The following is a 25,855-nucleotide window of genomic DNA, read 5'->3' as shown; positions in this document are numbered from 1 at the left end:
ATAAAACCCACCTCTTTGTGACAGCCATTAGGTACAGCAATCAGATCTGTCTTCAAGAAAGGACTTGTGGGCTTCCCTGGTGGCGCAGTGGTTGAGAGTCTGCCTGCCGATGCAGGGGACACGGGTTCTTGTCCCGGTCCGGGAAGATCCCACGTGCCGCGGAGCAGCTGGGCCCGTGAGCCATGACCGCTGAGCCTGCGCGTCCGGAGCCTGTGCTCCGCAACAGGAGAGGCCACAACAGTGAGAGGCCCGCGCGTACCGCAAAGAAAAAAAAAAGACTTGCTCTTGAGCTCTAAGGAGTGTTAGCGCCTTCAGGATCTAGCTCAGATTTCTGAGGTAGATCATGATCTGGGGCAGCCCCCGGCCAGTGGTTGAGCTCAGTGGGGTACGGGCGTAGTCATTGCAGCCCAAGATGAGACTCCTCTAAAGGGAAACATTGCTCCGGAGTTTCTGATGGCTAAGACTTTGTCAGACTGCAGCGCGGTCTGAGGCTCACCCGTCCCAGCCTGCTGACTCTTTAACGTGTCAGATCTGCAGTGTGGTCTGAAGACCCTGTGCCAATCCTGATTTTCCAGGCTTTTATCTTCCACAGGCGTCGTCCCCCAATAAACCTTTTTCATTCCTAACTCCATCTGCTTCCCAGAAAACCCAACTGACACGCTCAGATTTGTTATAACACTTAAGTGTGATAGTACATGATAAATCCTAGTCAATGCCTAGCACACAGCAAGCCCTCAATAAATGTTTAATATTACTAGCATTACATAACTGATTTTAAAATTAGTTTTTATTTTTGGTCACCACTATTTTCTCATTTATTCTTGATTTGGTTTCCACCATCCTTTTCTATTGGCATATAAATATAAGATTGCATATACACTAATTTTTTTAAATAAAAGTTTTATCATTGCTGTTCTGTGAAGAGAAAAATTCAAACAAATATTGACTAGTATTTGGCAAAAACTTAAAGAGAAGAAGATAAGATGTGCATGGCGTGAAGATAATAGATTATGAGGACAGATATTTTTATTTAATATTTAAATAATGTTATATGGCATATTCTTTTAACCACTCACCTGTTCCACCCCTGCCTCGTAAGAATTCTCTGTCAGCATTTAGAAAATTCTTTTTTTTTTTTTTTCGGTACACGGGCCTCTCACTGTTGTGGCCTCTCCCGTTGCGGAGCACAGGCTCCGGACGTACAGGCTCAGCGGTCATGGCCCACGGGCCCAGCTGCTCCGCGGCACGTGGGATCTTCCCGGACCGCTGCACGAACCCGTGTCCCCTGCATCGGCAGGCGGACCCTCAACCACTGCGCCACCAGGGAAGCCCAAGGAGATTCTTTTTTAAAAAATTTAATTTGGAGTATAGTTGATTAACAATGTTGTGTTAGTTTCAAGTGTACAGGAGTGATTCAGTTATACATATATATGTATCTATCCTTTTTCAAATTCTTTTCCCATTTAGATTATTACAGAGTATTGAGCAGGGTTCCCTGTACTATACAGTAGGTCCTCGTTGGTTATCTGTTTTAAATATAGCAGTGTGTACATGTCGATCCCAAATTCCCAATCTATCTATCCATCACCCCCACCCCTCCCCCCGGAAACCATAAGTTCATTCTCTAAGTTTGTGAGTCTGTTTCTGCTTTGTAAATAAGTTCATTTGTATCATTCTTTTAGATTCTGCATATAAGTGATATCATATGATATTTGTCTTTCTCTGTCTGACTTACTTAGTATGATAACCTCCAGGTCCAACCATGTTGCCACAATGGCATTATTTCATTTATTAAATGGCTGAGTAATATTCTATTGTATATATGTACCACATCTTCTTTATCCATTCATCTGTTTGATGGAGATTTAGGTTGCTGCCATGTCTTGGCTATTGTAAACAGCACTGCAGTGAACACTGGGGTGCATGTGTCCTTTCAGACCATGTTTTTCTCCAGATATATGCCCCGGAGTGGGATTGCTGAATCATATGGTAACTCTATTTTTAGTTTCTTATGGAACTTCCATACCGTTCTCCATAGTGGCTGTACCAATTTACATTCCCACCAACAGTGTAGGAAGGTTCCCTTTTCTCCAGTATTGTTTGTAGACTTTTTGATGTTGGCCATTCTGACTGGTGTGAGGTGATATTTCATTGTAGTCTTGATTCGCATTTCTCTAATAATTAGTGATGTTGAGCATCTTTTCATGTGCCTCTTGGCCATCAGTATGTCTTCTTTGGAGAAATGTCTATTTAGATCTTCTGTCCATTTTTTGATTGGGTTGTTTGTTTTTTTGATATTGAGCTGCATGAGCTGTTTGTAAATTTTGGAGACTAATCCCTTGTTGGTAACATTGTTTGTAAATATTTTCTCCCATTCTGTGGGTTGTCTTTTTGTTTTGTTTATGGTTTCCTTGGCTAAAAGTTTTGGGGTTTAATTAGTTCTCACTTGTTTATTTTTGTTTTTATTTCTACTACTCTAGGAGATGGATCAAAAAAGATTTTGCTGCAATTTATGTCAGAGAATGTTCTGCCTATATTTTCCTCTAAGAGTTTCAGAGTATGCAGTCTTACATTTAGGTCTTTAATCCATTTTGAGTTTATTTTTGTGTATAGTGTTAAAGAATGTTCTAATTTCATTTTTTCACATGTAGCTGTCCAATTTTCCCAGCACCATTTATTGAAGAGACTGTCTTTTCTCCATTGTATATCCTTGCCTCCTTTGTCATAGATTAATTGTCCATAGGTGCTTGGGTTTATTTCTGGGCTTTCTATCCTGTTCCATTGATCTATATTTCTGTTTTTGTGCTAGTACCATACTGTTTGGATGACTATAGCTTTGTAGTAGAGTGAAATCAGGCAGCCTGATCCCTCCAGCTCCTTTTGTCTTTCTCAAGATTGCTTTGGCTATTCGGGGTCTTTTGTGTGTCTCCATACAAATTTTAAGATTTTTTGTTCTAGTTCTGTGAAAAATGCCATTGGTAATTTGATAGGGATTGCATTGTATCTGTAGATTGCCTTGGGTAGTATAGTCATTTTGACAATATTGATTGTTCCAATCCAAGAACCTGTTATATCTTTCCATCTGTTTGTGTCATCTTTGATTTCTTTCATCAGCATCTTATAGTTTTCAGAGTACAGGTCTTTTGTCTCCTTAGGTAGGTTTATTCTTAGGTATTCTATTCTTTTTCATGTGATGGTAAATGGGATTGTTTCTTGAATTTCTCTTTCTGAACTTTTTTTGTTAGTGTATAGAAATGCAGCAGATTTCTGTGTATTAATTTTGTATCTTCAACTTTACCAAATTCATTGATGAACTCTAGTAGTTTTCTGGTAGCATCTTTAGTATTTTCTATGTATAGTACCGTGTCATCTGCAAACAATGACAGTTTTACTTCTTCTTTTCCAATTTGGATTCCCTTTATTTCTCTTTCTTCTCTGATTGCCATAGCTAGGATTTCCAAAACTATGTTGAATAAAAGTGGCGAGAGTGGACATCCTTGTCTTGTTCTTGATCTTAGAGGAAATGTTTTCAGCTTTTCATCATTGAGTTTGATGTTAGCTGTAGGTTTGTCATATATGGCCTTTATTATGTTGAGGTATGTTCCCTCTATGCCCACTTTCTGGAGAGTTTTTTTTTTAAATCATAAATGGGTGTTGAATTTTGTTAAAAGTTTTTCTGCATCTATCTCCATATGGATTTTATTCTTCAATTTGTTGATGTGGTGTATCATACTGATTGATTTGCAGATATTGAAAAATCCTTGCATCTCTGGGATAAATCCCACTTGATCATGGTGTATTGATCCTTTTAAAGTATTGTTGGATTTGGTTTGCTAGTACTATGTTGAGGATTGTTTTAAGAAGATTCTTAAATCTGTAGCTTAAATCCGATATTTGCTAGGCTAGGCATTTTTTTTTTCAATTCCCCAGAAGATTTTCCAGAACTACTATCTTCATTAGTTTGCCCAATTAAAGTTTGGGCTTCCTCAACTTTTATATTTTTATAAGAGATTAGATTGGCTAGATTTTTCTATGTCATTCCCAAACTCATTGACCATTTATTTGAAGACTTTTAAAAATTGAATTATAGTCAATTTACAATATTGTGTTAGTTTCATGTGATTCAGATATATATACATATATCTCAGATTATTTTTCATGATAGGTTATTAAAAAACATTGACTAGAGTTCCCTGTGCTATACAGTAAATCCTTGTTGCATACCTATTTTATATAGAGTAGTTTTTTTTTTCCCCCCCTTTGGCCATGTTGCATGGCTTGTGGGATCTTAGTTCCCTGACCAGGGACTGAACCCAGGCCATGGCAGTGAAAGTGCCAAGTCCTAACCACTGGATCACCAGGGAATTCCCTATGTATAGTAGTTTGTATCTATTAATCCCAAACTCCTAATTTATCCCTCCCCCACTTCCCCTTTGGTAACCATAAGTTTGTTTTCTATGTCTGTGCATCTGTTTCTGTTTTGTATATAGATTCATTTGTATTGTTTTAAAAATTCCACATATAAGTGATATCATATAATATTTGTCTTTCTCTGTCTGACTTACTTCATGTAGTATGATATTCCTAGGTTTATCCATGATATTGCAAAAGGCAATATTATATATATATATATATAATCTTCTAAAGCCAATTCTCTGTTGATGGGCACTTGAATTGTTTCTGTGCCTTGGCTATTGTAAATAGTTCTGTTATGAACATTGGGGTGCATGTATCTTTTCAAATTAGAGTTTTCATCTTTTCCAGATATAAGCCCAGAAATGGGATTGCTGGATCATATGGTAGCTCTAGTTTTAGTTATTTAAGGAACCTCCATACTGTTTTCCATAGTGACAGCAATTTACATTCTCATAACAGTGTAGGAGGGTTCCATTTTCTCCACACCCCCTCCATTTATTATTTGTAGACATTTTGATGATAGCCATTCTGACCAGCGTGAGGTGATATGTAATTGTGGTTTTGATTTGCATTTCTCTAATAATTAGCAATGTTGAGCTTCTTTGCATATGCCTATTAGCCATCTCTGTGTCTTCTTTGAAGAAATGTCTACTTAGGTCTTCTGCCCATTTTTTGATTGGGTTTTTTTGATATTGAGTTGTATGAGCTGTTTGTATATTTTGGATATTAACCCCTGTTGGTCACATCATTTGCAAATATTTTCTCCCATACTGAGGGTTGTCTTTTTGTTTCGTTTATGGTTTCCTTTGCTTGCACAAGCTTTTAAGCTTAATTAGGTTCCATTTATTTATTTTTGCTTTTATTTCTTTTGCTTTGGGAGACTGATCTAAGAAAATATTGCTACAATTTATGTTGGAGAATGTTTTGGCTATGCTATCTTCTAGGAGTTTTATGGTGTCATGTCTTATATTTAGTTCTTTAAACCATTTTTAGTTTGTTTTTGTATATGATGTGAGTGAGTATTCTTATATCACTGATTTACATGTAGCTGTCCTGCTTTCCCAACACCACTGGCTAAAGAAACTGTCTTTTCTGCATTGTATATTCTTTCCTCCTTTGTTGTAGATTGACTGTGGGTGTGTAGGTTTATTTCTGGGGTCTCTATTCTGTTCCATTGATCTATATGTCTGCTTTTGTGCCAATACCATGCTGTTTTGATTACTGTAGCTTTGTAGCATGGTTAGAAGTCTGGAAGAGTTATACCTCCAGCTTTGTTCTTTTTCCTCAGGATTGTTTTGGAAATTCTGGGTCTTTTGTGTTTCCATACAAATTTTAGGATTATTTGTTCTAGTTTGTGAAAAATGTCATGGGTAATTTGATAGGAATCTATTAAATTAAATCTTAAAACTTAGATTAAATCTGTAAATTGCTTTTAGTGGTATGGTTATTTTAATGATCCTAATTCTTCCAATTGAAGAGCATGGTATATCTTTCCATTTCTTTGAATCATCTTCAATTTCCTTTATCAATGTTTTATCATTTTCAGTGAATAGGTCTTTCACTTCCTTGGTTAAGTTTATTCCTAGGTGTTTTTTTTTTTTTTTTTTTTGGTACGTGGGCCTCTCACTGCTGTGGCCTCTCCCATTGCGGAGAACAGGCTCCGGACATGCAGGCTCAGCAGCCATAGCTCATGGGCCCAGCCACTCCGCGGCATGTGGGATCTTCCCGGACCAGGGCACGAACCCGTGCTCCTGCATCGGCAGGCGGACTCTCAACCACTGCGCCACCAGGGAAGCCCCTAGGCATTTTTTAAAATGCAATCTTAAATGAAATTTTTTTTACTTTCTCTTTCTGATATTTCATTGTTAGTGTAAAGAAATGCAACAGATTTCTGTGTATTGATCTTGTATCCTGCTACCTTGCTGAATTCATTTATTAGTTCTATGGTTTTTGTGTGCAGCACATAGATTAAAAGACAATAAAAAATTTTGTGAAAGGGATTATAACTACAATTAACAGCAAAAGGATGAAAATGAAGATGTAAAGTAGGACATCAAAATCACAAAATGTGGGGGAGAGGAGTAAAAAAATGTAGATCTTTAGAATGTGAACTTATATGACTATTAGTCTAAAGCAAGTACATGTAGTTACAGGTTAACATACTTGAAAACCAGGGTAATGACATCAAAAACATACAGTAGATTCACAAAAACCAAAAAGAAAGTAACTCAAACATAATACAAAAGAAAACCAGTAAACCATGAAAGGAAAAACAAAGAGAAGAAATGAACAAAGAAGAACTACAAAATCACCTGGAAAACAAGATTTAAAATGGCAGTAAGTACATACTTATCAGTAATTACATTAAATGTCAGTGGACTAAATGCTCAGATCAAAAGACACAGAGTGGCAGATTGGAAAAAAACCCGAGAACCTACAACATGCTGCCTGCAGGAGACTCACTTTAGGGCAAAAGACACATATAGATTGAAAACGAGGGATGGAAATAGATATTTCATGCAAATGGAAAGGACAAGAAAAGGGGTGTAGCAATACTCATACTAAACAAAATAGACTCTACAACAAAGTCCATAAAGAAAGACAAAGAAGGGGACCAATTATATATAATTATACAATAATAAGGGGACCAATACAAGAAGGGGATATTACACTCATTAACATGTATTCATGGGACTTCCCTGGTGGCTCAGTGGTTAAGAATCTGCCTGCCTATGCAGGGGAAATGGGTTCAATCCCTGGTCCAGAAAGATCCCACATGCTGCGGAGCAACAAAGCTTGTGTGCCACAACTGTTGAGCCTGCGCTCTAGAGCCCGTGAGCCACAACTACTGAGCCTGCATGCCACAACTACTGAAGCCCGCACACCTAGAGCCCATGCTCCGCAACGATAGAAGCCACCACAATGAGAAGCCTGTGCACCACAACGAAGAGTAGCCCCTGCTTGCCACAACTAAAGAAAGCCCATGCACAGCAACGAACATCCAATGCAGCCAAAAAAATAAATAAACAAATCCCATTAAGAAAAACATATATTCACCCAATATAGGAGTACCTAAATATGTAAAACAAATACTAACATACATAAGGGGAGAAATTCACAGGAATACAATAATAGTAGGAGAATTTGACACCCCACTGACATCAATGGACAGATCTTTCAGACAGAAAATCAATAAGGCAACAGAGATCCTAAATGACACAATAGAGCAGTTGAACTTAATTGATATCTACAGGACATTACATCCAAAAAAACACAGAATACACATTCTTTTAAGCCCACATGGACCATTCTCTAGGATAGATCACATTCTAAGTCACAAAACAAGCCTCAATAAATATGAGAAGGTAGAAATTATTTCAAGCATCTTTTCTGACCACAACAGTATGAAACTAGAAATTAACCACAGGAAGAAAAAGGGGAAAATAACAAACAGATGGAGACTAAACAACATTGTACTAAAAGAACAGTGGGTCAACAATGAAATCAAAGAAGAAGTCAGAAAATACCTCAAAGAAAATAGATTAAAAAAATAAAGAAAATACCTCAAGACAACAAAATGAAAACACAATCTTACAAAGTCTATGAGATGCAGCAAAAGCAGTTCTAAAAAGGAAGTTAATAGTGATATAGGCCTTCCTCAAGAAAAAAGAAAAACTCAGCTAAAGAACCTAATCTACCACTTGAAAGAATTAGAAAAAGAAGAAAAAACAAAATTGAAAGTCAGCAGAAGGGAGGAAATAATAAAGATCAGAGAGGAAATAAATAAAATAGAGATCAAAAAAACAATAGAAAAGATCAGTAAAACCAAGAGGTGGTTTCTTGAAAGGATAAACAAAATTGACAAACCTCTAGCCAGTGTCACCAAGAGGAGAAGAGAGAGGACCCAAATAAACAAAATAAGAATTGAAAGAGGAGAAATAACAACAGATACCACAGAAATACAAAAAAACCATAGGAGAATAGTACAGTCATATGCCAACAAATTGGACAACCTAGAAGAAATGAACAAGTTTCTAGAAGCATACATCCTGCCAAAGTTAAATCAAGTTGAAACAGATAATTTTTTTAACATCTTTATTGCAGTATAATTGCTTTACAATGGTGTGTTAGTTTCTGCTTTATAACAAAGTGAATCAGTTATACATATACATATGTTCCCATATCTCTTCCCTCTTGCGTCTCCCTCCCTCCCACCCTCCCTATCCCACCCCTCTAGGTGGTCACAAACCTCTGAGCTGATCTCCCTGTGCTATGTGGCTGCTTCCCACTAGCAATCTATTTTATGTTTGGTAGTGTTATATATGTCCATGCCTCTCTCTCACTTTGTCACAGCTTACCCTTCCCCCTCTCCATATCCTCAAATCCATTCTCTAGTAGGTCTGTGTCTTTATTCCCGTCTTACCCCTAGGTTCTTCATGACCTTTTTTTTTTTCTTAGATTCCATATATATGTGTTAGCATACGGTATTTGTTTTTCTCTTTCTCACTTACTTCACTCTGCATGACAGACTCTAGGTCCATCCACCTCACTACAAATATCTCAATTTCATTTCTTTTTATGGCTGAGTAATATTCCATTGTATATACGTGCCATATCTTATTTATCCATTCATCCGATGATGGACACTTACGTTGCTTTCATGTCCCGGCTATTGTGAATAGAGTTGCAATGAACATTTTGGTACATGACTCTTTCTGAATTATGGTTTTCTCAGGGTATATGCCCAGTAGTGGGATTGCTGGGTCGTATGGTAGTTCTATTTTTAGTTTTTTAAGGAACCTCCATACTGTTCTCCATAGTGGCTGTATCAATTTACATTCCCACAAACAGTGCAAGAGTGTTCCCTTTTCTCCACACCCTCTCCAGCATTTATTGGAAACAGATAGTTTGAACAAACCGATCACTAGAAGTGAAATAGAAGCTGTAATTTAAAAAACTCCTTGCAAACCAAAGTCCAGGACCAGATGGCTTCACTGCCAAACATACAAAGAACTTACACCTATCCTTCTCAAATGATTCCAAAATTTTGAAGAGGAGGGAATACTTACAAATTCATTCTATGAAGCCACCATCACCATGATACCAAAACCAGACAAAGACACTACCAAAAAAAAATTACAGACCAATATATTTGAAGTCACTTAAAAAATATTTTCTGTGTCATGATTCCCATTATTATCCAGACTGGAAGCACCTACTGGATACTGATGGATGGAGCAGCTACCAGAGATTTTAGAAATCTTTTGTGCTTTTTGGTAAATCCAACACAAAAGGAGCAATGCAAAGTCCACTGCTTGACTGCCATGAATGTAGGCATTAAAGTCTGTTCCTTTGTGATGGTGGAACACACTTTACAAGTAAGATTCACCAGAGAACTTTGTCAGGCAGGTTTTTGCCCTGAACATCCTTGGTAACTAGTTGGAATGTAAGAAAATGCAACTTTGTCAAAAATATCTTTCCAAAAATATAACCCTGAATACTGTCAGGTACATTCTGGCTCCTTGAGTCTTTGTGACTAATATTAATCATGGCTGGCATTTTCCCATCGTGTCAATCTAAACGGAGTGTCATCTGTTTTATTCTTGCCTCTTTTTTGTTTGAATGTTTTTTCTATAAGGTGCTAGTTCTTCCTTGCCATGGTGGTTACTGATTAGAGAAGCAAAGTCAGCTTATTTCTTAGTCAAAGAGCGATGGGCGAGGACTTCCCCGGTGGCGCAGTGGTTAAGAATCCACCTGCCAATGCAGGGGACACGGGTTCCAGCCCTGGTCCGGGAAGATCCCACATGCCAGGGAGCAACTAAGCCTGTGCACCACAACTACTGAGCCTGCGCTCTAGACCTCCCCTGAGCCGGTGCTCCGCAACAAGAGAAGCCACCTCAATGAGAAGCCTGTGCACCGAACGGAAGAGTAGCCCCTGGTCGCTGCAACTAGAGAAAGCTCTCCCGCAGCAACAAAGACCCAACTCAGCCAAAAATAAATAAATTTATCAAAAGTAAAAAAGAGCGATGGGCGAGTAAAATTTACCATGAGTCTACAGAAAAGACACAGCACTCTAAGCTTCTTAAGGGCAGTTATTGTTGTATATCACATTGTATTTTCTACAATTCCTAGCATTATTGTTGTGCACATTATAGTTTCTGAAAATAAATTTAGAGAGTGTGTTAAAATATATGTGTATGTATAAATTGTGGAGTGAGCCATAGTAGTTTATTAATTTTTATGTGGTTATTATAAGGTTAAATGAAATATACACACACACAAAACTGGGTTTGATTATTGTTTTATTTTTGAGGAACGCGGGCCTCTCACTGCTGTGGCTTCTCCCGTTGCGGAGCACAGACTCCGGACGCGCAGGCTCAGCAGCCATGGCTCACGGGTCCAGCCGCTCCGCGGCATGTGGGATCTTCCCGGACTGGGGCATGAACCCGTGTCCCCTGCATCGGCAGGCGGACTCTCAACCACTGCGCCACCAGGGAAGCCCGTGGGTTTGATTACTTTTAACACGGTACCCTCCTGGCTCTTTCAGTATTATCTGGTTTATAACTCTTAGGGAATCTTCAGCTTTGTTAACCAAAGGTATTTAGAATGTTGGTGAAATGTTGCCTTTAGCTACTAGCACTGTCAAAGATGCAGTTTGCTTTGCAGAGAGGTGAGCATCTGTTCTCTGGGGGAACTAGAGGCTGGTCAGGGACAAGACAATAGGAACTGATGGCCTTTCAATAAACTCTGTAATAAGGAACACATTCCCTATCCCTTGAAGCATTCAAGCCCAAACTAATTGATCACTTATTAGAATCCTGAAGAGGTGATTTGTATGAAAACAGGACAGGAGGAGAAGACTGCTAAGACTCCTGTATGAAGAACTGTCTTTGAGAATTAGATTCATAAAATTAGTAATGTTTAATGCTTCATCAAGGTCATTCTTAAGTAAAACTGACTTTTTTTTTTTTGCCGGTACCTGGCAGAGAAGAGAACAATGGCTATTAGTACAGGTTAGTGTCACTGCCTTGACTTGGGTTAAGGTGCCAGCAGTTTTCCCCACCATTGTTTTTTCCACCATCAGTGCAAATGTCAACAGAGTGAAAAAGTCTTACTTTCATTATGAAAACAGAATCATTTTAAAATCCAGTCTGACAACCATTCTCTTTTAGTCTGTTTACATTTAATGTAATTACTATATATTTGGATTTAAATCTTTCATCTTACCATTTGTTTTCTGTTTTATCCTGTGTATGCTATGTTGCTTATTCCCTCTTTTCTCTGCTTTCTTTTGGAAAAAGAAAGGGGCATTGCTGCCCCTACTCCCCCCACCTCTAGCATTAGCTTGTTAGTTACTACTACTCTTTCAGTGATTACTCAAGAGATTAAACATGAATCCTTGATTAATTAAAATTATATAAATAAGTACTTTTATTATTCCCAGACAATATGGGGACTTTGAACATTTTTACTCCATTTACCTTCCTCCAGCCTTTAAAAATTGTTTTGATTTTGAAAAAAATTTTCAAAAAGTTGAAAATTTTTCAAAAAGTTGCAATGATAGTGTAACACAATTCTATATACACACACATATATATATATTCATATAGATTCAACAGTTGTTGACCTCTTGCTCTCTCTCTCTCTTAGTATTTTTTTTTTAATATAAATTTATTTATTTATTTATTTTTGGCTGTGTTGGGTCTTCGTTTCTGCACATGGGCTTTCTCTAGCTGCAGCGAGCAGGGGTTACTCTTTGTTGCGGTACGCGGGCTTCTCACTGGGGTGGCTTTTCTTTGTTGCAGAGCACAGGCTCTAGGCACGTGGGCTTCAGTAGTTGTGGCTCGTGGGCTATACAGTGCAGGCTCATAGTTGTGGCACATGGGCTTAGTTGCTCTGTGGCATGTGGGCTCTTTCTGGACCAGGGATGGAACCTGTGTCCCCTGCATTGGTAGGCGGATTCTTAACCATTGCACCACCAGGGAAGTCCCTCTCTCTCTTAGTTTTGCTCTTAAGGCCTTTTAACTGATTGGATGAGGCCTGCGCAGATTATCAAGGATAATCTCCGTTACTTAAAGTCAACTAATTGTAAATGTTAACCATATCTAAAAAAATACCTTCACTTAGATTAGTGTTTAATTGAATAAATGGGTGCAATGGCTTAGCCAATTTGACACATAAAATGAATCATCACAAGGCACATCAAGTTTCTTTGCTGTTCCAAGTCAGAGAATATAACAGCCATTTACGCTTCCCATTTGTTCATTCATGCCTTCATTCATTCATTTATTCAAGAACTATTTCTTGAGCACCAGCAATGTGCCAAACACTGTGATAGATACATGGATATATATTCTAATATCCAGACAACTGACTTATCAATAACTGCTACATTGAAACCTATTATGTTAAGTGAGGACCCTATTGTGTATTTTTAAGGCTATTGCCTTATTAATTTTCCTGCAGGACGTAGACAGGAATGTATTCATTTTCATGACTTTCATAAATCTCCTTGCATAGTTTCTTGTCAAGTAAATATAAATATCTCCTATCAAAAACAGCATTTTAATTAAACCAATAGTTTTATCAGAAAGGTTGAGCTCAGTGGTTATTGAAATGGAGGGGAAACCTCAGCCCTATTTAGTAGCTTATTTCCCAAGGCAACAATAGAGGACCAGCCCCAGTGCATAATTGCTTTTCAAGCTTCTGCTTGCCCCTCATTTTTTTGCGTCCCATGGTCCAAAGCAAGTCACAAGGCCAGTCCATGTTCAGGATGTGGGGAAAAAGATTCTACATTTTGATGGAAGTTGCTGCAAAGAATTCATAGCCATTTCCCCCCCCCCCCCATATACTAAAATGGTTTGAAGGTAAGATGAAGCACATGACAGTTTTTTTTTGCAGCTAGTCAGAGGATCACACCAATGGAGCCCAACTGGACGTATTCTGGGGTATATGAGGCTTTCCCTGCCATACTATGATACCTGGTCACCTTTTAAAATTGAAGTATAGTTGACTTACAGTATTATACTAGTTTCAGCTATACAACATAGTGAATTTTATACTTTAGAAAATGATCACCACAGCAAGTCTAGCTACCACGTATCACCACACAAAATTATTACAATGTTACTGGCTATGTTCACTGTGCTGTACAGTATATACCCATGACTAATTTATTTTATAATTGGAAGTTTGTATCTCTTAATCTCTTTCACCTATTTTGCACACCTCAACCCTCCTCCCCTCTGGCAACCACCTGTTTGTTCCCTGTATCAACGTCTCTTTCCTTTTTTTTTTTTTTATTATTTATTTATTGGCTTAGTCGGGTCTTAGTTGTGACATGCGGAATCTTTTGCTGCGGCACAAGGGCTTCTCTCTAGTTGAGGTGCACGGGCTCTCTAGGTGCAGTGCATGCTCTCAGTTGCCCTGTGGCATATGGGATCTTAGTTTCCCTACGAGGGATTGAACCGGCGTCCTCTGCATTGCAAGACAGATTCTTAACCACTGGACCACCAGGGAAGTCCCTCAATGAGTCTGTTTCTGTTTGTTATGTTTGTTCATTAAAGAATTCCACATATAAATGAAATCATATGGTATTTGTCTTTGACTTATTTAACTTAGCATAATACCCTCCAGGTCCATCCATATTTTGGCAAATGGTAAGATTTCATTCATTTTCTATGGCTGAGTAATATTCCATTGTATATATATCACAACTTCTTTATTTGTTAATCTACTGTTGGACACTTAGGTTGCTTCCATATCTTGGTTATTATGAATAATGCTGCTATAAACATAGGTGTGCATATATTTTTTCAAATTAGTGTTTTTGTTTTCTTCAGAAAAATACCCAGAAGTGGAATTGCTGGATCATATGGTAGTTCTATTTTTATTTTTTTGAGGAATCTCCATACAGTTTTCATAGTGGTGGACCAATTTACATTCCTACCAACGGTGCACGAGGGTTCCTTTTTCTCCACACCCTCACCAACATTTGTTATTCCTCGTCTTTTTTTTTTTTTTTTTTTTTTTTTTGCTGTACGCGGGCCTGTCACTGTTGTGGCCTCTCCTGTTGCGGAGCACAGGCTCCGGACTCACAGGCTCAGTGGCCATGGCTCACGGGCCCAGCCGCTCCGCGGCATGTGGGATCTTCCCGGACCAGGGCACGAACCCATGTCCGCTAGCATCGGCAGGTGGACTCTCAACCACTGCGCCACCAGGGAAGCCCTCCTCGTCTTTTTGATAATAGCTGTCCTAACATGTATGAGGTGATATCCCTTTGTGGTTTTGATTTGCATTTCTCTGATAATTAGTGATGTTGTGTACCTTTACATGTACCTGTTGGCCACTTGTATGTCTTCTTTGGAAAAATGTCTATTCAGATCCTCTGCCCATTTTTTAGTCAGATTATTTTTTTGCTACTGAATTATATAAGTTCTTTATATACATACATACATATATATATATATATAAAATGGTCACCTATGTGCCAAACATTATTTCTTTTTTAAAATTAACTAATTAATTAACTTATGGTTGCACTGGGTCTTCGTTCCTGTGCCTGGGCATTCTCTAGTTGCAGTGAGCGGGGGCTACTCTTCATTGCACTGCGCAGGCTTCTCATTGCGGTGGCTTCTCCTGTTGCTGAGCACAGGCTCTAGGCACGCAGGCTTCAGTAGTTGTGGCATGCTGGCTCAACAGTTGTGGCTCGCGGCCTCTAGAGCACAGGCTCAGTAGTTGTGGCGCACGGGCCTAGTTGTTCTGTGGCATGTGGGATCTTCCTGGACCAGGGCTCGAACCCATGTCCCCTGCATTGGCAGGCAGATTCTTAAACAAACACTGTGCTACCAGGGAAGCCCCGAAGTTCTTTATATTTTGATTATTAACCCCTTATCAGATACATCATTTGCTAATATTTCTCCCCTCCAGTAGGCTGTTTTTTTTATTTTGTTGATAGTTTCCTTCTCTGTGCAAAAGTTTGATGTAGTCCCATTTGTTTATTTTTGCTTTTGTTTCCCTTGCCTGAGGTGACATATCTGCCTGGTCACTTTTTAGCACAAAGGGTAAAGCTGGTGATTATGTAGTTAAATAAGACAAACTTATCTTAAAAATAAGATAATTCAAGCATAAAAACAAAATCTCATTTGAAACCTGAATTATTGGTTTTTCCATTACACCAACCAGACACCTTGTCAACTGTGCCCATTGTTTTGAAGACATTAGATCTGCAGTCTAAATCACTGCCTCTTTCCTTTACCCCCATGCACGTAACCATCCTTTTAACCCTTGGAAAAATATCCAAATTTCCTTCTTTTCCTTGATTACATACCCTTTAAAAGATGTTTGGTCATTTAGATTCAAAATAAAACAGTTTACTCACCTGGCAATACCTTTTAATGTTTTTTTAAATAAGTAAAGTGGAAGGTATGTAACAGGTGCTATGGTAGTTGTTTTCCTCTCATGGAAGAATTACTTAGTTTTTGCAGTACAACACGCCACGCTTTAAAATTAGCAGGAAATAATGAAAATATACCCTTCAGCAAAGTCCCACTGAGGACAACTGAGTAGCTAAGCTACTTAGCGAGGCAAATTCAACCATAAACTTTCTAATTCAACTGAGCGCAAACGCTCAGGATATTGCAGTGTGACCCTATTGACCTGAAAGAATACATGTACCTTTAAAGAATGAGCAGATTACTTGCTTCCCATCAGCAGGTTTAAAATTGGTATTTTCATGGCTGTGTAATAAAGCTTTAAAAAGAACACAGTTAAAATGATAACCACTAGTCAGAGAAGGAAAACATTCAAACTCAAACATACCTCGGGGCTTCCCTGGTGGTGCAGTGGTTGAGAGTCTGCCTGCCGATGCAGGGGACACGGGTTCGCGCACCGGTCCGGGAATATCCCACATGCCACGGAGCGGCTGGACCCGTGAGCCATGGCCGTTGAGTCTGCGCGTCCGGAACCTGTGCTCGGCAACGGGAGAGGCCACAACAGTGAGAGGCCCGCGTACCGCAAAAAAAAAAAAAAAAAAAAAACCCAAAACATATCTCAGTTTTCTTAAACAAATTCTGCCTGGGGTGTGCACACATACAATTGGTTGCTTTCCTCAGTGAATGTTGTACAAAACCACATACCCTGGAAGAATTGGGCTGTGTTCAGTACCAATTAACAAAGAGCCTTTTTCAAACATCTCAAGAGTGATATAAATAGCTGGAAAGGGTGTTAATTGCTGAATCACGCTGGTTTATCAAATGAATAACTATGTGAATGAGCTTTGTAAACTCTACAAAACACTCTAAAAAATGTGTTGTCATTCTTTTTATACTTGTGTACATAATACATGCACAAAGTCTAACATATTTCACCTTCCACAAAATGGTTTTGCAGTGTGGTGGACTGAAAGTGAAATAACTTTGGTAATGCTTTTCCTAGATGAATGAATTTTTTTTTTTTTTGCAATACGCGGGCCTCTCACTGTTGCAGCCTCTCCTGTTGTGGAGCACAGGCTCCGGACGCGCAGGCTCAGCGGCCATGGCTCATGAGCCCAGCCGCTCCGCGGCATGTGGGATCTTCCCGGACCAGGGCATGAACCCGTGTCCCCTGCATCGGCAGGCGGACTCTCAACCACTGCGCTACCAGGGAAGCCCCTAGATGAATGAATTTTTAAATTTTGCTTTCTTGTCACTGGAATCTAGACACAGTCCCTAACAGTATGTATCGTTCCTTGAAAGGATTATTTCTGATGATCTGCATAATGTGTACCCATTTTAGAAAAATTTGAAAATGGAGAAATGTATGAAAAATAAACTGAATAATCATTCACAATTCCATCATCTAGAGGTAGTAGTCATTAATATTTTAGTGTGTTTTCTTCTCATCTTTTTTCTATACATATAAATATACAGAGAAATATGAAAATTATATATATTTTATATAATACTATGGTACTATATAAGAGGCAATATAGTATAGTGGTTAACATTGCCAGAATATTTAGGTTTGAATTCTGGATCCTCCACTTTCTAATTGTGTAATCTGGTACTTATTTTCACTGTAACTCAGTTTCCTTAACTATAATATGGAATAATATTAGTGATCTACTCAATAGGGTTATTGTGAGAATTAAGTGAATTAATACAGGTAAAGCACTTAGAACAGTCCCTAGCACATTATAAGTGTTCAGTTTTTTTTTTTTTTTTTGGCCATGCTGCATGGCTTGTGGGATCTTAGTTCCCTGACCAGGGATCGAACCCAGACCCATGGCAATGAAAGCGCCGAGTTCTAACCACTGCCAGGGATTTCCCTAAATGCTCAATATTATACACCATTTTTATCGTATAACACCAGGGCATAAGCATTTTCCAAAATAATTTAAAACATTTCATGAACATATGATTGAATATCATATTCTATTGCATAGATATGCCATAGTTTACTTAACCAGCTTAATTTTTGAATATTGTTTCCAAATTGTTACTATTATAAATATCATTTCAATGAATATCTTAATGTATAAAATTTTGTCTGCATTTCAAATTATTTGATTAAACTAGATTCCTACAAGTAGACTCTGGTGACCAGCCTCCAGCATGACCCCCAGTGAGACCCCTCTTCTGGTATTCTTGCCCTTGTCTAAGTCCTCCCCATTCCCAACCCCACACTAAACACATAGAGCTTTTTTGTTTAACCAATAGAATATTGCAAATATGATGAAGTGTGACTTTTGAGGCTAAGTCACAAAAGTCATCATGGTTCTTCCTTGTTCTCTCTGTTTGGAGCACTCGCTCTGGCAAAGGACAGCTGACACATTGTGAAGATGCTTCAGCATCTCTATGAAGAGGTCCATTATGAAGAGGTCCACGTGTTGAGGAACTGAGGCTCCTGCCAACTGCTATGTGAATGAGTTGTCCTGGAAGCCAATCTTCCAGCCCCAGGCAAGCCTTCATACGACAAAACAGCTTGAAAAACTCTGACCCAGAACCATCTAGCCCGAGCCACTCCCAGATTCCTGACCTGCAAAAACTATGTGAGATAATAAATGTATTGTCTAGAGTGAATACAGACAATATTGTATTATAATCATCAACCTTGCTAAGAGGCTAGAACTTAATTACTCCAAGCACTAAAAAGAAATGATAATTATGTCATGTGATGGATGTGTTCATTATTGCTGCAATGGCAATCACATTACAATATGTAAATGTATCAAATTAACATGCTTAAATTTTACAATGTGTCAAATACATTTCAGTAAAGAAAAGTTATTGTCCTATAAGCTGCTAAATTTGGGGGTACTTTGTTATGCAGCAATAGATTAGTAATATACAGAAAAACTGGATTAAGAGGTAGAATATTTAAACATGTTTGATAGTATTAAATGGCTTTCCAGAAATGTTATATTGATCAACTCCCATCAGAAGTATATGAGAGTACTTATATTATGGTACCTTCATCACCACTGAATATTCAGTTTTGTAATCTTTGTTAATTTCATAGAAAAAGTAGGTATTTTTCCATTGGAAAAAATTTGCTTTTACTTGATCTCTAGTGAGGTTAGTATTTTTTCTTATAGTCTTTTTTCAAAGACAGTTTTTTTGAGCAGTTTTAGGTTCACAGCAAAATTGAGAGAAAGGTACAGAGATTTCTTGTGTACCCCCTGCACCCACACATGCATAACCTCCACAATTATCAAAAAATCCCACCAGAGTGGGGTTTTTTTTACAACTGATGAACTTATATTGATACTTCATAACCACCCAAAGTTGATTGTCCACATTAAGTTTCACTCTTGGTGTTGTGCTAGGTTAATTTTTTCATGTTTCTTTTCTATTTATATTTCCTCTTCTGGGAAACCTCTTTATATATAATTTAATCAATCTTCTGTTGAGGTCTTATTATTTTTCGTAGCAATTTGTATGAACTCTATATATAAAGTATATTAACCATTTTATGTTTGTCACATTTTCAACTGGTTATTCTTGTTTGTTTTATGTTTAGTGATATATAGATATTTAAAATTTTTATGCAGTCAAATGGATATCTTCTTTAGTGTTTAAACCTAGAAAGTCCTATTCTATTAAAAAAGATAAACATTTATGTTATAGTTTTTGCTTTTGTTTTATATTTGGATCTTTTGTTCATTTGGAATTTATAATTGTTTTTTTGTATCACCAAAGAGCTAGCTAATTTTAAAAGGATTTATGCATAAATAGAACAATTTTCCTCTTTTCTGTTGATCAGTGATTATTATAACTTCCGTTTTTTTAAGATCTAGTGCCTGTTTCTGCGTTCTCTGTTTCACTGAAAAGCTCTTCTTGTGTCGATATCACTCTGTTTTAATTATTGTGGTTTATAATGTTTTAATAACTGGAAGGGCTAGTTAGGAAAATGACCTTAGTAGTATGACCTCATGGTCTCTCAAAGGCACAGAGTTTTCTAGAATGCAATCAGATGCCATTCAAAACTGTTTAAAAAGTTGGGTGGCTCTTCACATAAGAATATGAAAGAAGGCAAAATTTCATCAAAATCAGGAGTCTGTGGAGCTGGGCATAAAAAACATTTTAACTTTCTAAGAACCAAAGAAATGAAAAGTCCAATCAAGTGTTTTAGCAGCCTGGGTGAAAGTTGTAGACTTCCCGGAGTCAATGAAGAAAGAGGGCAGGAACTCACACCCAGGGTATGAATGAGTTCCGCTGCACAGACTAAGTTTGGCAAATAAATTACTTTTCATATATTTATGTATCTTTGTCAAACTCTGCAAAGTTTGAAATAATTCAACTGCAAAACTAACTGAGCTTGGAAAGCTTCTGTAGGCATTCCTTTGACAACTGAATATTTTCTTCAGTTATAAGTTTCAGGTTTTCTTTCAAGTCAGTTCTGGCCATTACAAGTTTTCTATTAATCATCCAATTTATTGAGATTTTCATTTATCTGCATATACTGAAGTTTGTTATTTTATAACAAGAAATTTCCAGTATATTGCTCATTTCTTTATTTGTTTTTTTCTCCTTTGTGTGTGTGTGGATTGAATTTGACAGGAAGATGTTTATTTTTGTTTGTATTCTTCCCTCCAAACACATGCTATTGGCTTTATCAGTTTTACTGTTTTATTTTTTAATTTATCTCTATTTTCCTTTTTCTTAGGTTAATTTTAGGTATTCTAATTTTATGAGTTGAATAGTTGGAAAAAAAATTTTTTAAGAAGGAAAGCATTTAAAGTTTAAGGTTATTTACCATTGAGTATATTTGGTTACAACTCCTAAACTAAGTTTTATATGTATTACTTTCATTTTCATTATTTTGCAAATAGTTTGATGTTATATTTGTTTTCTTCTTTGACTCAATATTATTTTACTTAAAAAATGAAGCCCTCGGCTTCCCTGGTGACGCAGTGGTTGAGGGTCTGCCTGCCGATGCAGGGAACGCGGGTTCGTGCCTTGGTCCGGGAGGATCCCACATGCCGCAGAGTGGCTGGGCCCGTGAGCCATGGCCGCTGAGCCTGCGCGTCCGGAGCCTGTGCTCCGCAAAGCGAGAGGCCACAACAGTGAGAGGCCCGTGTACCGCAAAAAAAAAAAAAAAAAAAAAAAAAAAAAAAAAAATGAAGCCCTGACTAAGCAAATCACTAGTGTCTCTCTTCATTTACATTTTAAAAAGTGGAATAACTCTTTTTTGTTCTCCTCCTCCCTAAAAATAATTTTTCAAAATTATGCCATAGAAGAATTTAAGAAAAGCCAATAGAAATCATTGAATTTGAGACATTTAGTTCACTTATTTGATACTTCTCCCTCAGATCTCACATTAAACCAACTGGTTTTGAGAATAAAAGTTTTAAGTCATTACCACTGAGTGAAATGTGTGAAGTGAAAGACTCAGGAAAAGGGATATTTTTGGCATCAGCTAATTTGTGCTACAGCTAATATCTTGGATCCATGATTCAAAGGCAGAAACGTAACGGAAACAGCTGTTTAATGTGCCTAGAGCAGAAAATAAGCAGCACATCCGAAGTCAGGGGAAAGGTACAGGTGAAGAACAAAAACCCATGAGAAGAAGGAGGCCACGTGGTCATCGTCGTCTGGGAGAAGAGCAGCCATGACCCCAGCTGTTGAGCACTTCAGCCTCCACAGCGGTCATGCCAGAGGACGAACGTTGCTTATTGCTGGCCAGGAATTTTGCTCCAGATCCACTGTAGCCAGTCACCACAGTGACCTGTGCAGGCCTGTGGTGGATCACACAAACTCTACACCCCTTTAGATTGAGGCACAGCCTAGAGCATTAATATGTGCGCTGCTTCCTTTTCTGTATGGCTGTACCATAGTTTTAGGACTGGCAAAGATTACTGCCCTACTAAGGAAGCAGCTAGCAAAGTCTACAAAATACCTCCACCCTTAAGTACACAGCTTCTGTGTCCTTGCTTCTGAGCCCCATCCTGCCACCGAGCCCCTGATCAGTTCCTACCATACAACCCAAAGTGGAGAATAAGGAGATGAGCCCCAAAGAAATCACCATGTAAAGAAGTGATGGGCTGGCCTCATCCAGGAGCTAGAGAGAGCTGCTAACGTCTTTATACTTCCTGAGGAAAGTTCCACCCTCCTCTGGCATTCTACGAGGTCCTGAGCCCTAGCCCAGCGCCCTATTCCTAGAGGAGGTTTAGGCTGTGGACTCATAGCCCCTGATACAACGATGGAACCAGAAGTGAGGAGACCTCAGCTCTATCACTATGGCTTTTCATATTGTGAGCATGTTATCGTGGGAACTTTTGAAAGACACGTAGCCTCTCTGGTCCTGGTTTTCATCATTAAAAAAAAAAAAGAGGGTTTGGTTTGATGACCTCTGGGGTCTCTTCCTGATCCAAAATTCTTGGTTTGATTTTCAGGAGTTTGGTCCATGAACACAGCCTGGGATTCTGCCATTCCTGCCCATCACAAAGTCTCTCTCACCATCACAATAGCCGGAGTGTACCAAAGGCACTATGTTGAGTGCTTTACATGCTTCCCTTGCAAGAATCTTCTTATATTGCCTCCATTTTACAGTTGAAAATGGGGAAGCTTCCAGAGGTTATGGAATTTATCCAGATCACGCAGCTCGTAACTGGTGTAATTGAGTTCAGATCATGGTCGACCTGAGTTTAGAGCCAAAGGCTCTGCTTTGCACCACGTTGCAATGAACTCTTATTTCTTGCTTGCTTCTAGATTATTTTGTCTTAGTCTTTACCAAGTCAAGAAATGAAAGTTGAGAAAGAGTAGAAAAGTTTCAGAGTTTAGAAGTCAATGAAGTTTTAAAAAAAGAAGGAGAGAGGACTTCCCTGGGAAAAGACTCTGCACTCCCAATGCAAGTGGCCTGGGTTCGATCCCTTCACAGGGAACTAGATCCCACATACATACTGCAACTAAGGAGCCCACCTGCCTCAGCTAAGACCCAGCTCAACTAACTAACTAATAAATAAATAAATAAAAGGAGGAGGAAGAGAGGAGAAGAGGCACCACATATAATTCTGTTTAGGGTAATCCAGAAAAACAGCAATAATACAAAGTTCCATACAGCAAAATTTGCAAACTAGTTCCTCTCCAACCCCTCACCCCCAGTTCCATTTTGAAAACAAGGGTTTTCTGTAGCTAATGCATTATAGAGGTCACTAAATCGATAGGATGAATCATGTTTAAACATGGTATTGATAGTGTCTTCTATTCTCAAATTGTTGCCTTTTTTTTTTTTTTTTTTTGCGGTATGCGGGCCTCTTTCTGTTGTGGCCTCTCCCGTTGCGGAGCACAGGCTCTGGACGCGCAGGCTCAGCGGCCATGGCTCACGGGCCCAGCCGCTCTGCGGCATGTGGGATCCTCCCGGACCAGGGCACGAACCCGTGTCCCCTGCATTGGCAGGCGGACTCTCAACCACTGCACCACCAGGGAAGCCCTGTTCCCTTGTTTTAATAAGTGAAATCAAATCAAGGTACTCTAAGTTCCGTATAGCTCATCATGTTGCAGCTCCATTCATTACAAAATCGTTTAAAAGTAACTCTAAATTAACGTATTTCTAATTATTATCTGTATAAACTACACTCTTACATTTCATATTCCAAACAATCATTTTATAGGTAAGTTGGATCGGGAGTTACAGATCACAGAGTTGATTTTCTCTTCCTAAACACAAAAAGTGACATCATATCTGTGAATGCTCTAGAATTACTGTACAAATATTTTGAATGTTCCAAAATGTTTGGAAAGAGAAGATTTTTATGCTCCCTTTAGAATTTTAAGGTCTAATCTTCTATCTTCAACTGATATTATCTGAGTTTTAAAAATATACCCATATCGATCAGGCAGCTTTAGATGCACGATTTGTGTACATGTCTGAAATATATTTAAACTCAGCAATTGAAGCTGTGTAAAAGTATTTATTTGTAACTAGCCCCCTCTAGTGAAAATTATTTAAAATAGCATAATTCATTTCAGAATCTCCTTTGAACTGGTCAAATTTTTTGCGAGCAGTTTCAAATTTTAAAATTTTTTATTTTTATTCTCTATCGAGTCCCAGATTATAGACTAATAGATTTTTATTATTATTACAGGATCTAGTTTAGAAATTTATGATGAAAAATAATCCAAGTACGCACATAATTAATTATCCATGTCTTAACCCCATAGCTGCGACTTTTTGGAGAAACAATACGATTGACTTTAAAGATAAATCTTGCTAGAAAAGTAAAATACTGACTACTCTTGAGATGAGAAGTGAGTGTGGGACATAGATCGTGGTGAGATTGCCACAAAATTCAGACTGAAAAGAATAACCTTGTTAACAGTCCCAAATTGCTTGTACTTGTTTTTTCACTTGATCTTTTGGATATCCTGTGAAGTAGGTATCATTCCCCTATTTTGCAGATCAGAAAACAGTTTCAGCAAGTGAAGTGCTATGCCCAGGGTCACAGAGCATTGTGGATGCTGTGGTGTGCGCCCAGATTCCCCTGCAGGGCTGCAGAACTTCTTATTCTTCCACTTGCTGGAGGAGTTGTTGCCTGATGCTTCCCAGCTAGGACCTGCTCTCAACAAAAGAAAGACACTTTGCCCAAGGTTATGCTCCCTCCCTGGGGACAGGGCACACCTAATGAATTTTTCATGTGGGAGACAAAGACTTGTCGACTTTGCCTCAATTTGGGATATCACAGAAGGGCCATCCCAGCTTCAGAACTCCCCATGGGAATCTGCTGAGACCTCGGCTGCAACCTCATTGCAGTTCAAACTTTCTTCTCTGCCCAGTCTTTCTTCCCTCACCACTCACAGGGGCTATGTCTGCCAGGGCTCTCCAGTAACGTCTGCACAGAAACCTCAGTGTCTCAGTCTGTTTCCTGGGAAACCCAACCAATGACAGCTGGTTCTCATTGTGGTCCTAAAATGGGATTTTGTTGCTGGCCCTGGCTGGCTGTGATAAAGACCCTATTGCTGGTAGTAGGGGGAGCATTAATAGTCCCAGGCATGCGGTTCCAGTGCTATTGCTAAAACTTTTACAAGTGGTAAACTGAGATGGGATACTGATGGGAAGAAATGTGCCGGCAGGTGCAACATCTCAGGGGTTTGAGAGTTTCGGGGGGAATTAAGTAAGTATAAGTATTTTGGAATTAGATAACTGTTGTTTGCAATTAGATGGTCATGGCTGCTTTGGAGAGAGGCAATGAAAGGCTGAGGACGATTACTCACCAATATATTGTGAAATGTGAAGCCAGAGTACTGCCTTGGCTTTACATAAATTGATTCCCATCTCCTGCAGCCTGGGAGCAGTAAACTGAAGACATCTTTAAGAGTAACAGGATTCCAGAGAATGTTGAATTCTCAGCTCAAGCTGGTCTGCTATTTCTAGGTCAGGGCCCTGATTTGGAAGGAGTGAGAGTCTGAGGTGTTGGGTGGGGACAGCTGGGTTGTGCACTAAAGATTCCATGATTACTTTGGACCCTCTAGACCTGCAGAAGTGATACACTCCTTCCTTTTAAAGGCTAGTGCCCCTTGTTTATTTGCAGATGATGCAAAAAATCTTGTGCCCTGCTCAGGATGTATCTCTGTCTCCTCTTGCGGCCATCAGACCCGTAACTGGGGTCAAGTTCCAACATAACTCGGCCAGAGAAGTACTGGGCCTACAAAGGGAAAAATGGACTATACTCTGAAGTGAAGTGGTTGTAGGACCTGGTCATTGTGTACCCTCAGAAATTGGGAGTGTATGTGTGGGGCTGGATTCTGAGGGTGCTGAATCAAGGGGCACAGAATATAACATTGGAAAAGGGAGGTTGTTTTGTGTGAGTGTTCTCTCGTGGTACAGGGCTTACACCTTGGCAAGGACGCCAGGAGATGGCACTAATACACTGCAAGTTCGCCTCTTAGATGCTCAGGATAAAGCATGTATTAGCTTACATTAAATAAGGTAGAACTGGAAGCACTGCTATGGCAAATAG

At 38.8% G+C, this 25,855-nt stretch overlaps 1 long non-coding RNA gene across 1 annotated transcript in view; it reads right to left on the bottom strand.

Annotated features, from left to right (window-relative positions):
- LOC137202796 (uncharacterized) overlaps positions 1 to 16,314 on the bottom strand; it is an 89,702-nt gene extending 73,388 nt beyond the window's left edge. The window contains exon 1 of the long non-coding RNA XR_010932790.1: positions 16,237 to 16,314. This is a non-coding gene — a long non-coding RNA (uncharacterized lncRNA). The remainder of the gene's footprint in view (positions 1 to 16,236) is intronic.
- Between the last annotated feature and the right edge of the window lie 9,541 nt (positions 16,315 to 25,855).

The sequence above is a fragment of the Pseudorca crassidens genome, chromosome 11 (assembly GCF_039906515.1).
Source record: "Pseudorca crassidens isolate mPseCra1 chromosome 11, mPseCra1.hap1, whole genome shotgun sequence".
Taxonomy (NCBI): domain Eukaryota; kingdom Metazoa; phylum Chordata; class Mammalia; order Artiodactyla; family Delphinidae; genus Pseudorca; species Pseudorca crassidens.
The sequence above is the reverse complement of the archived record's forward strand: the minus strand, read 5'-3'. Positions and strand labels throughout refer to the sequence as shown.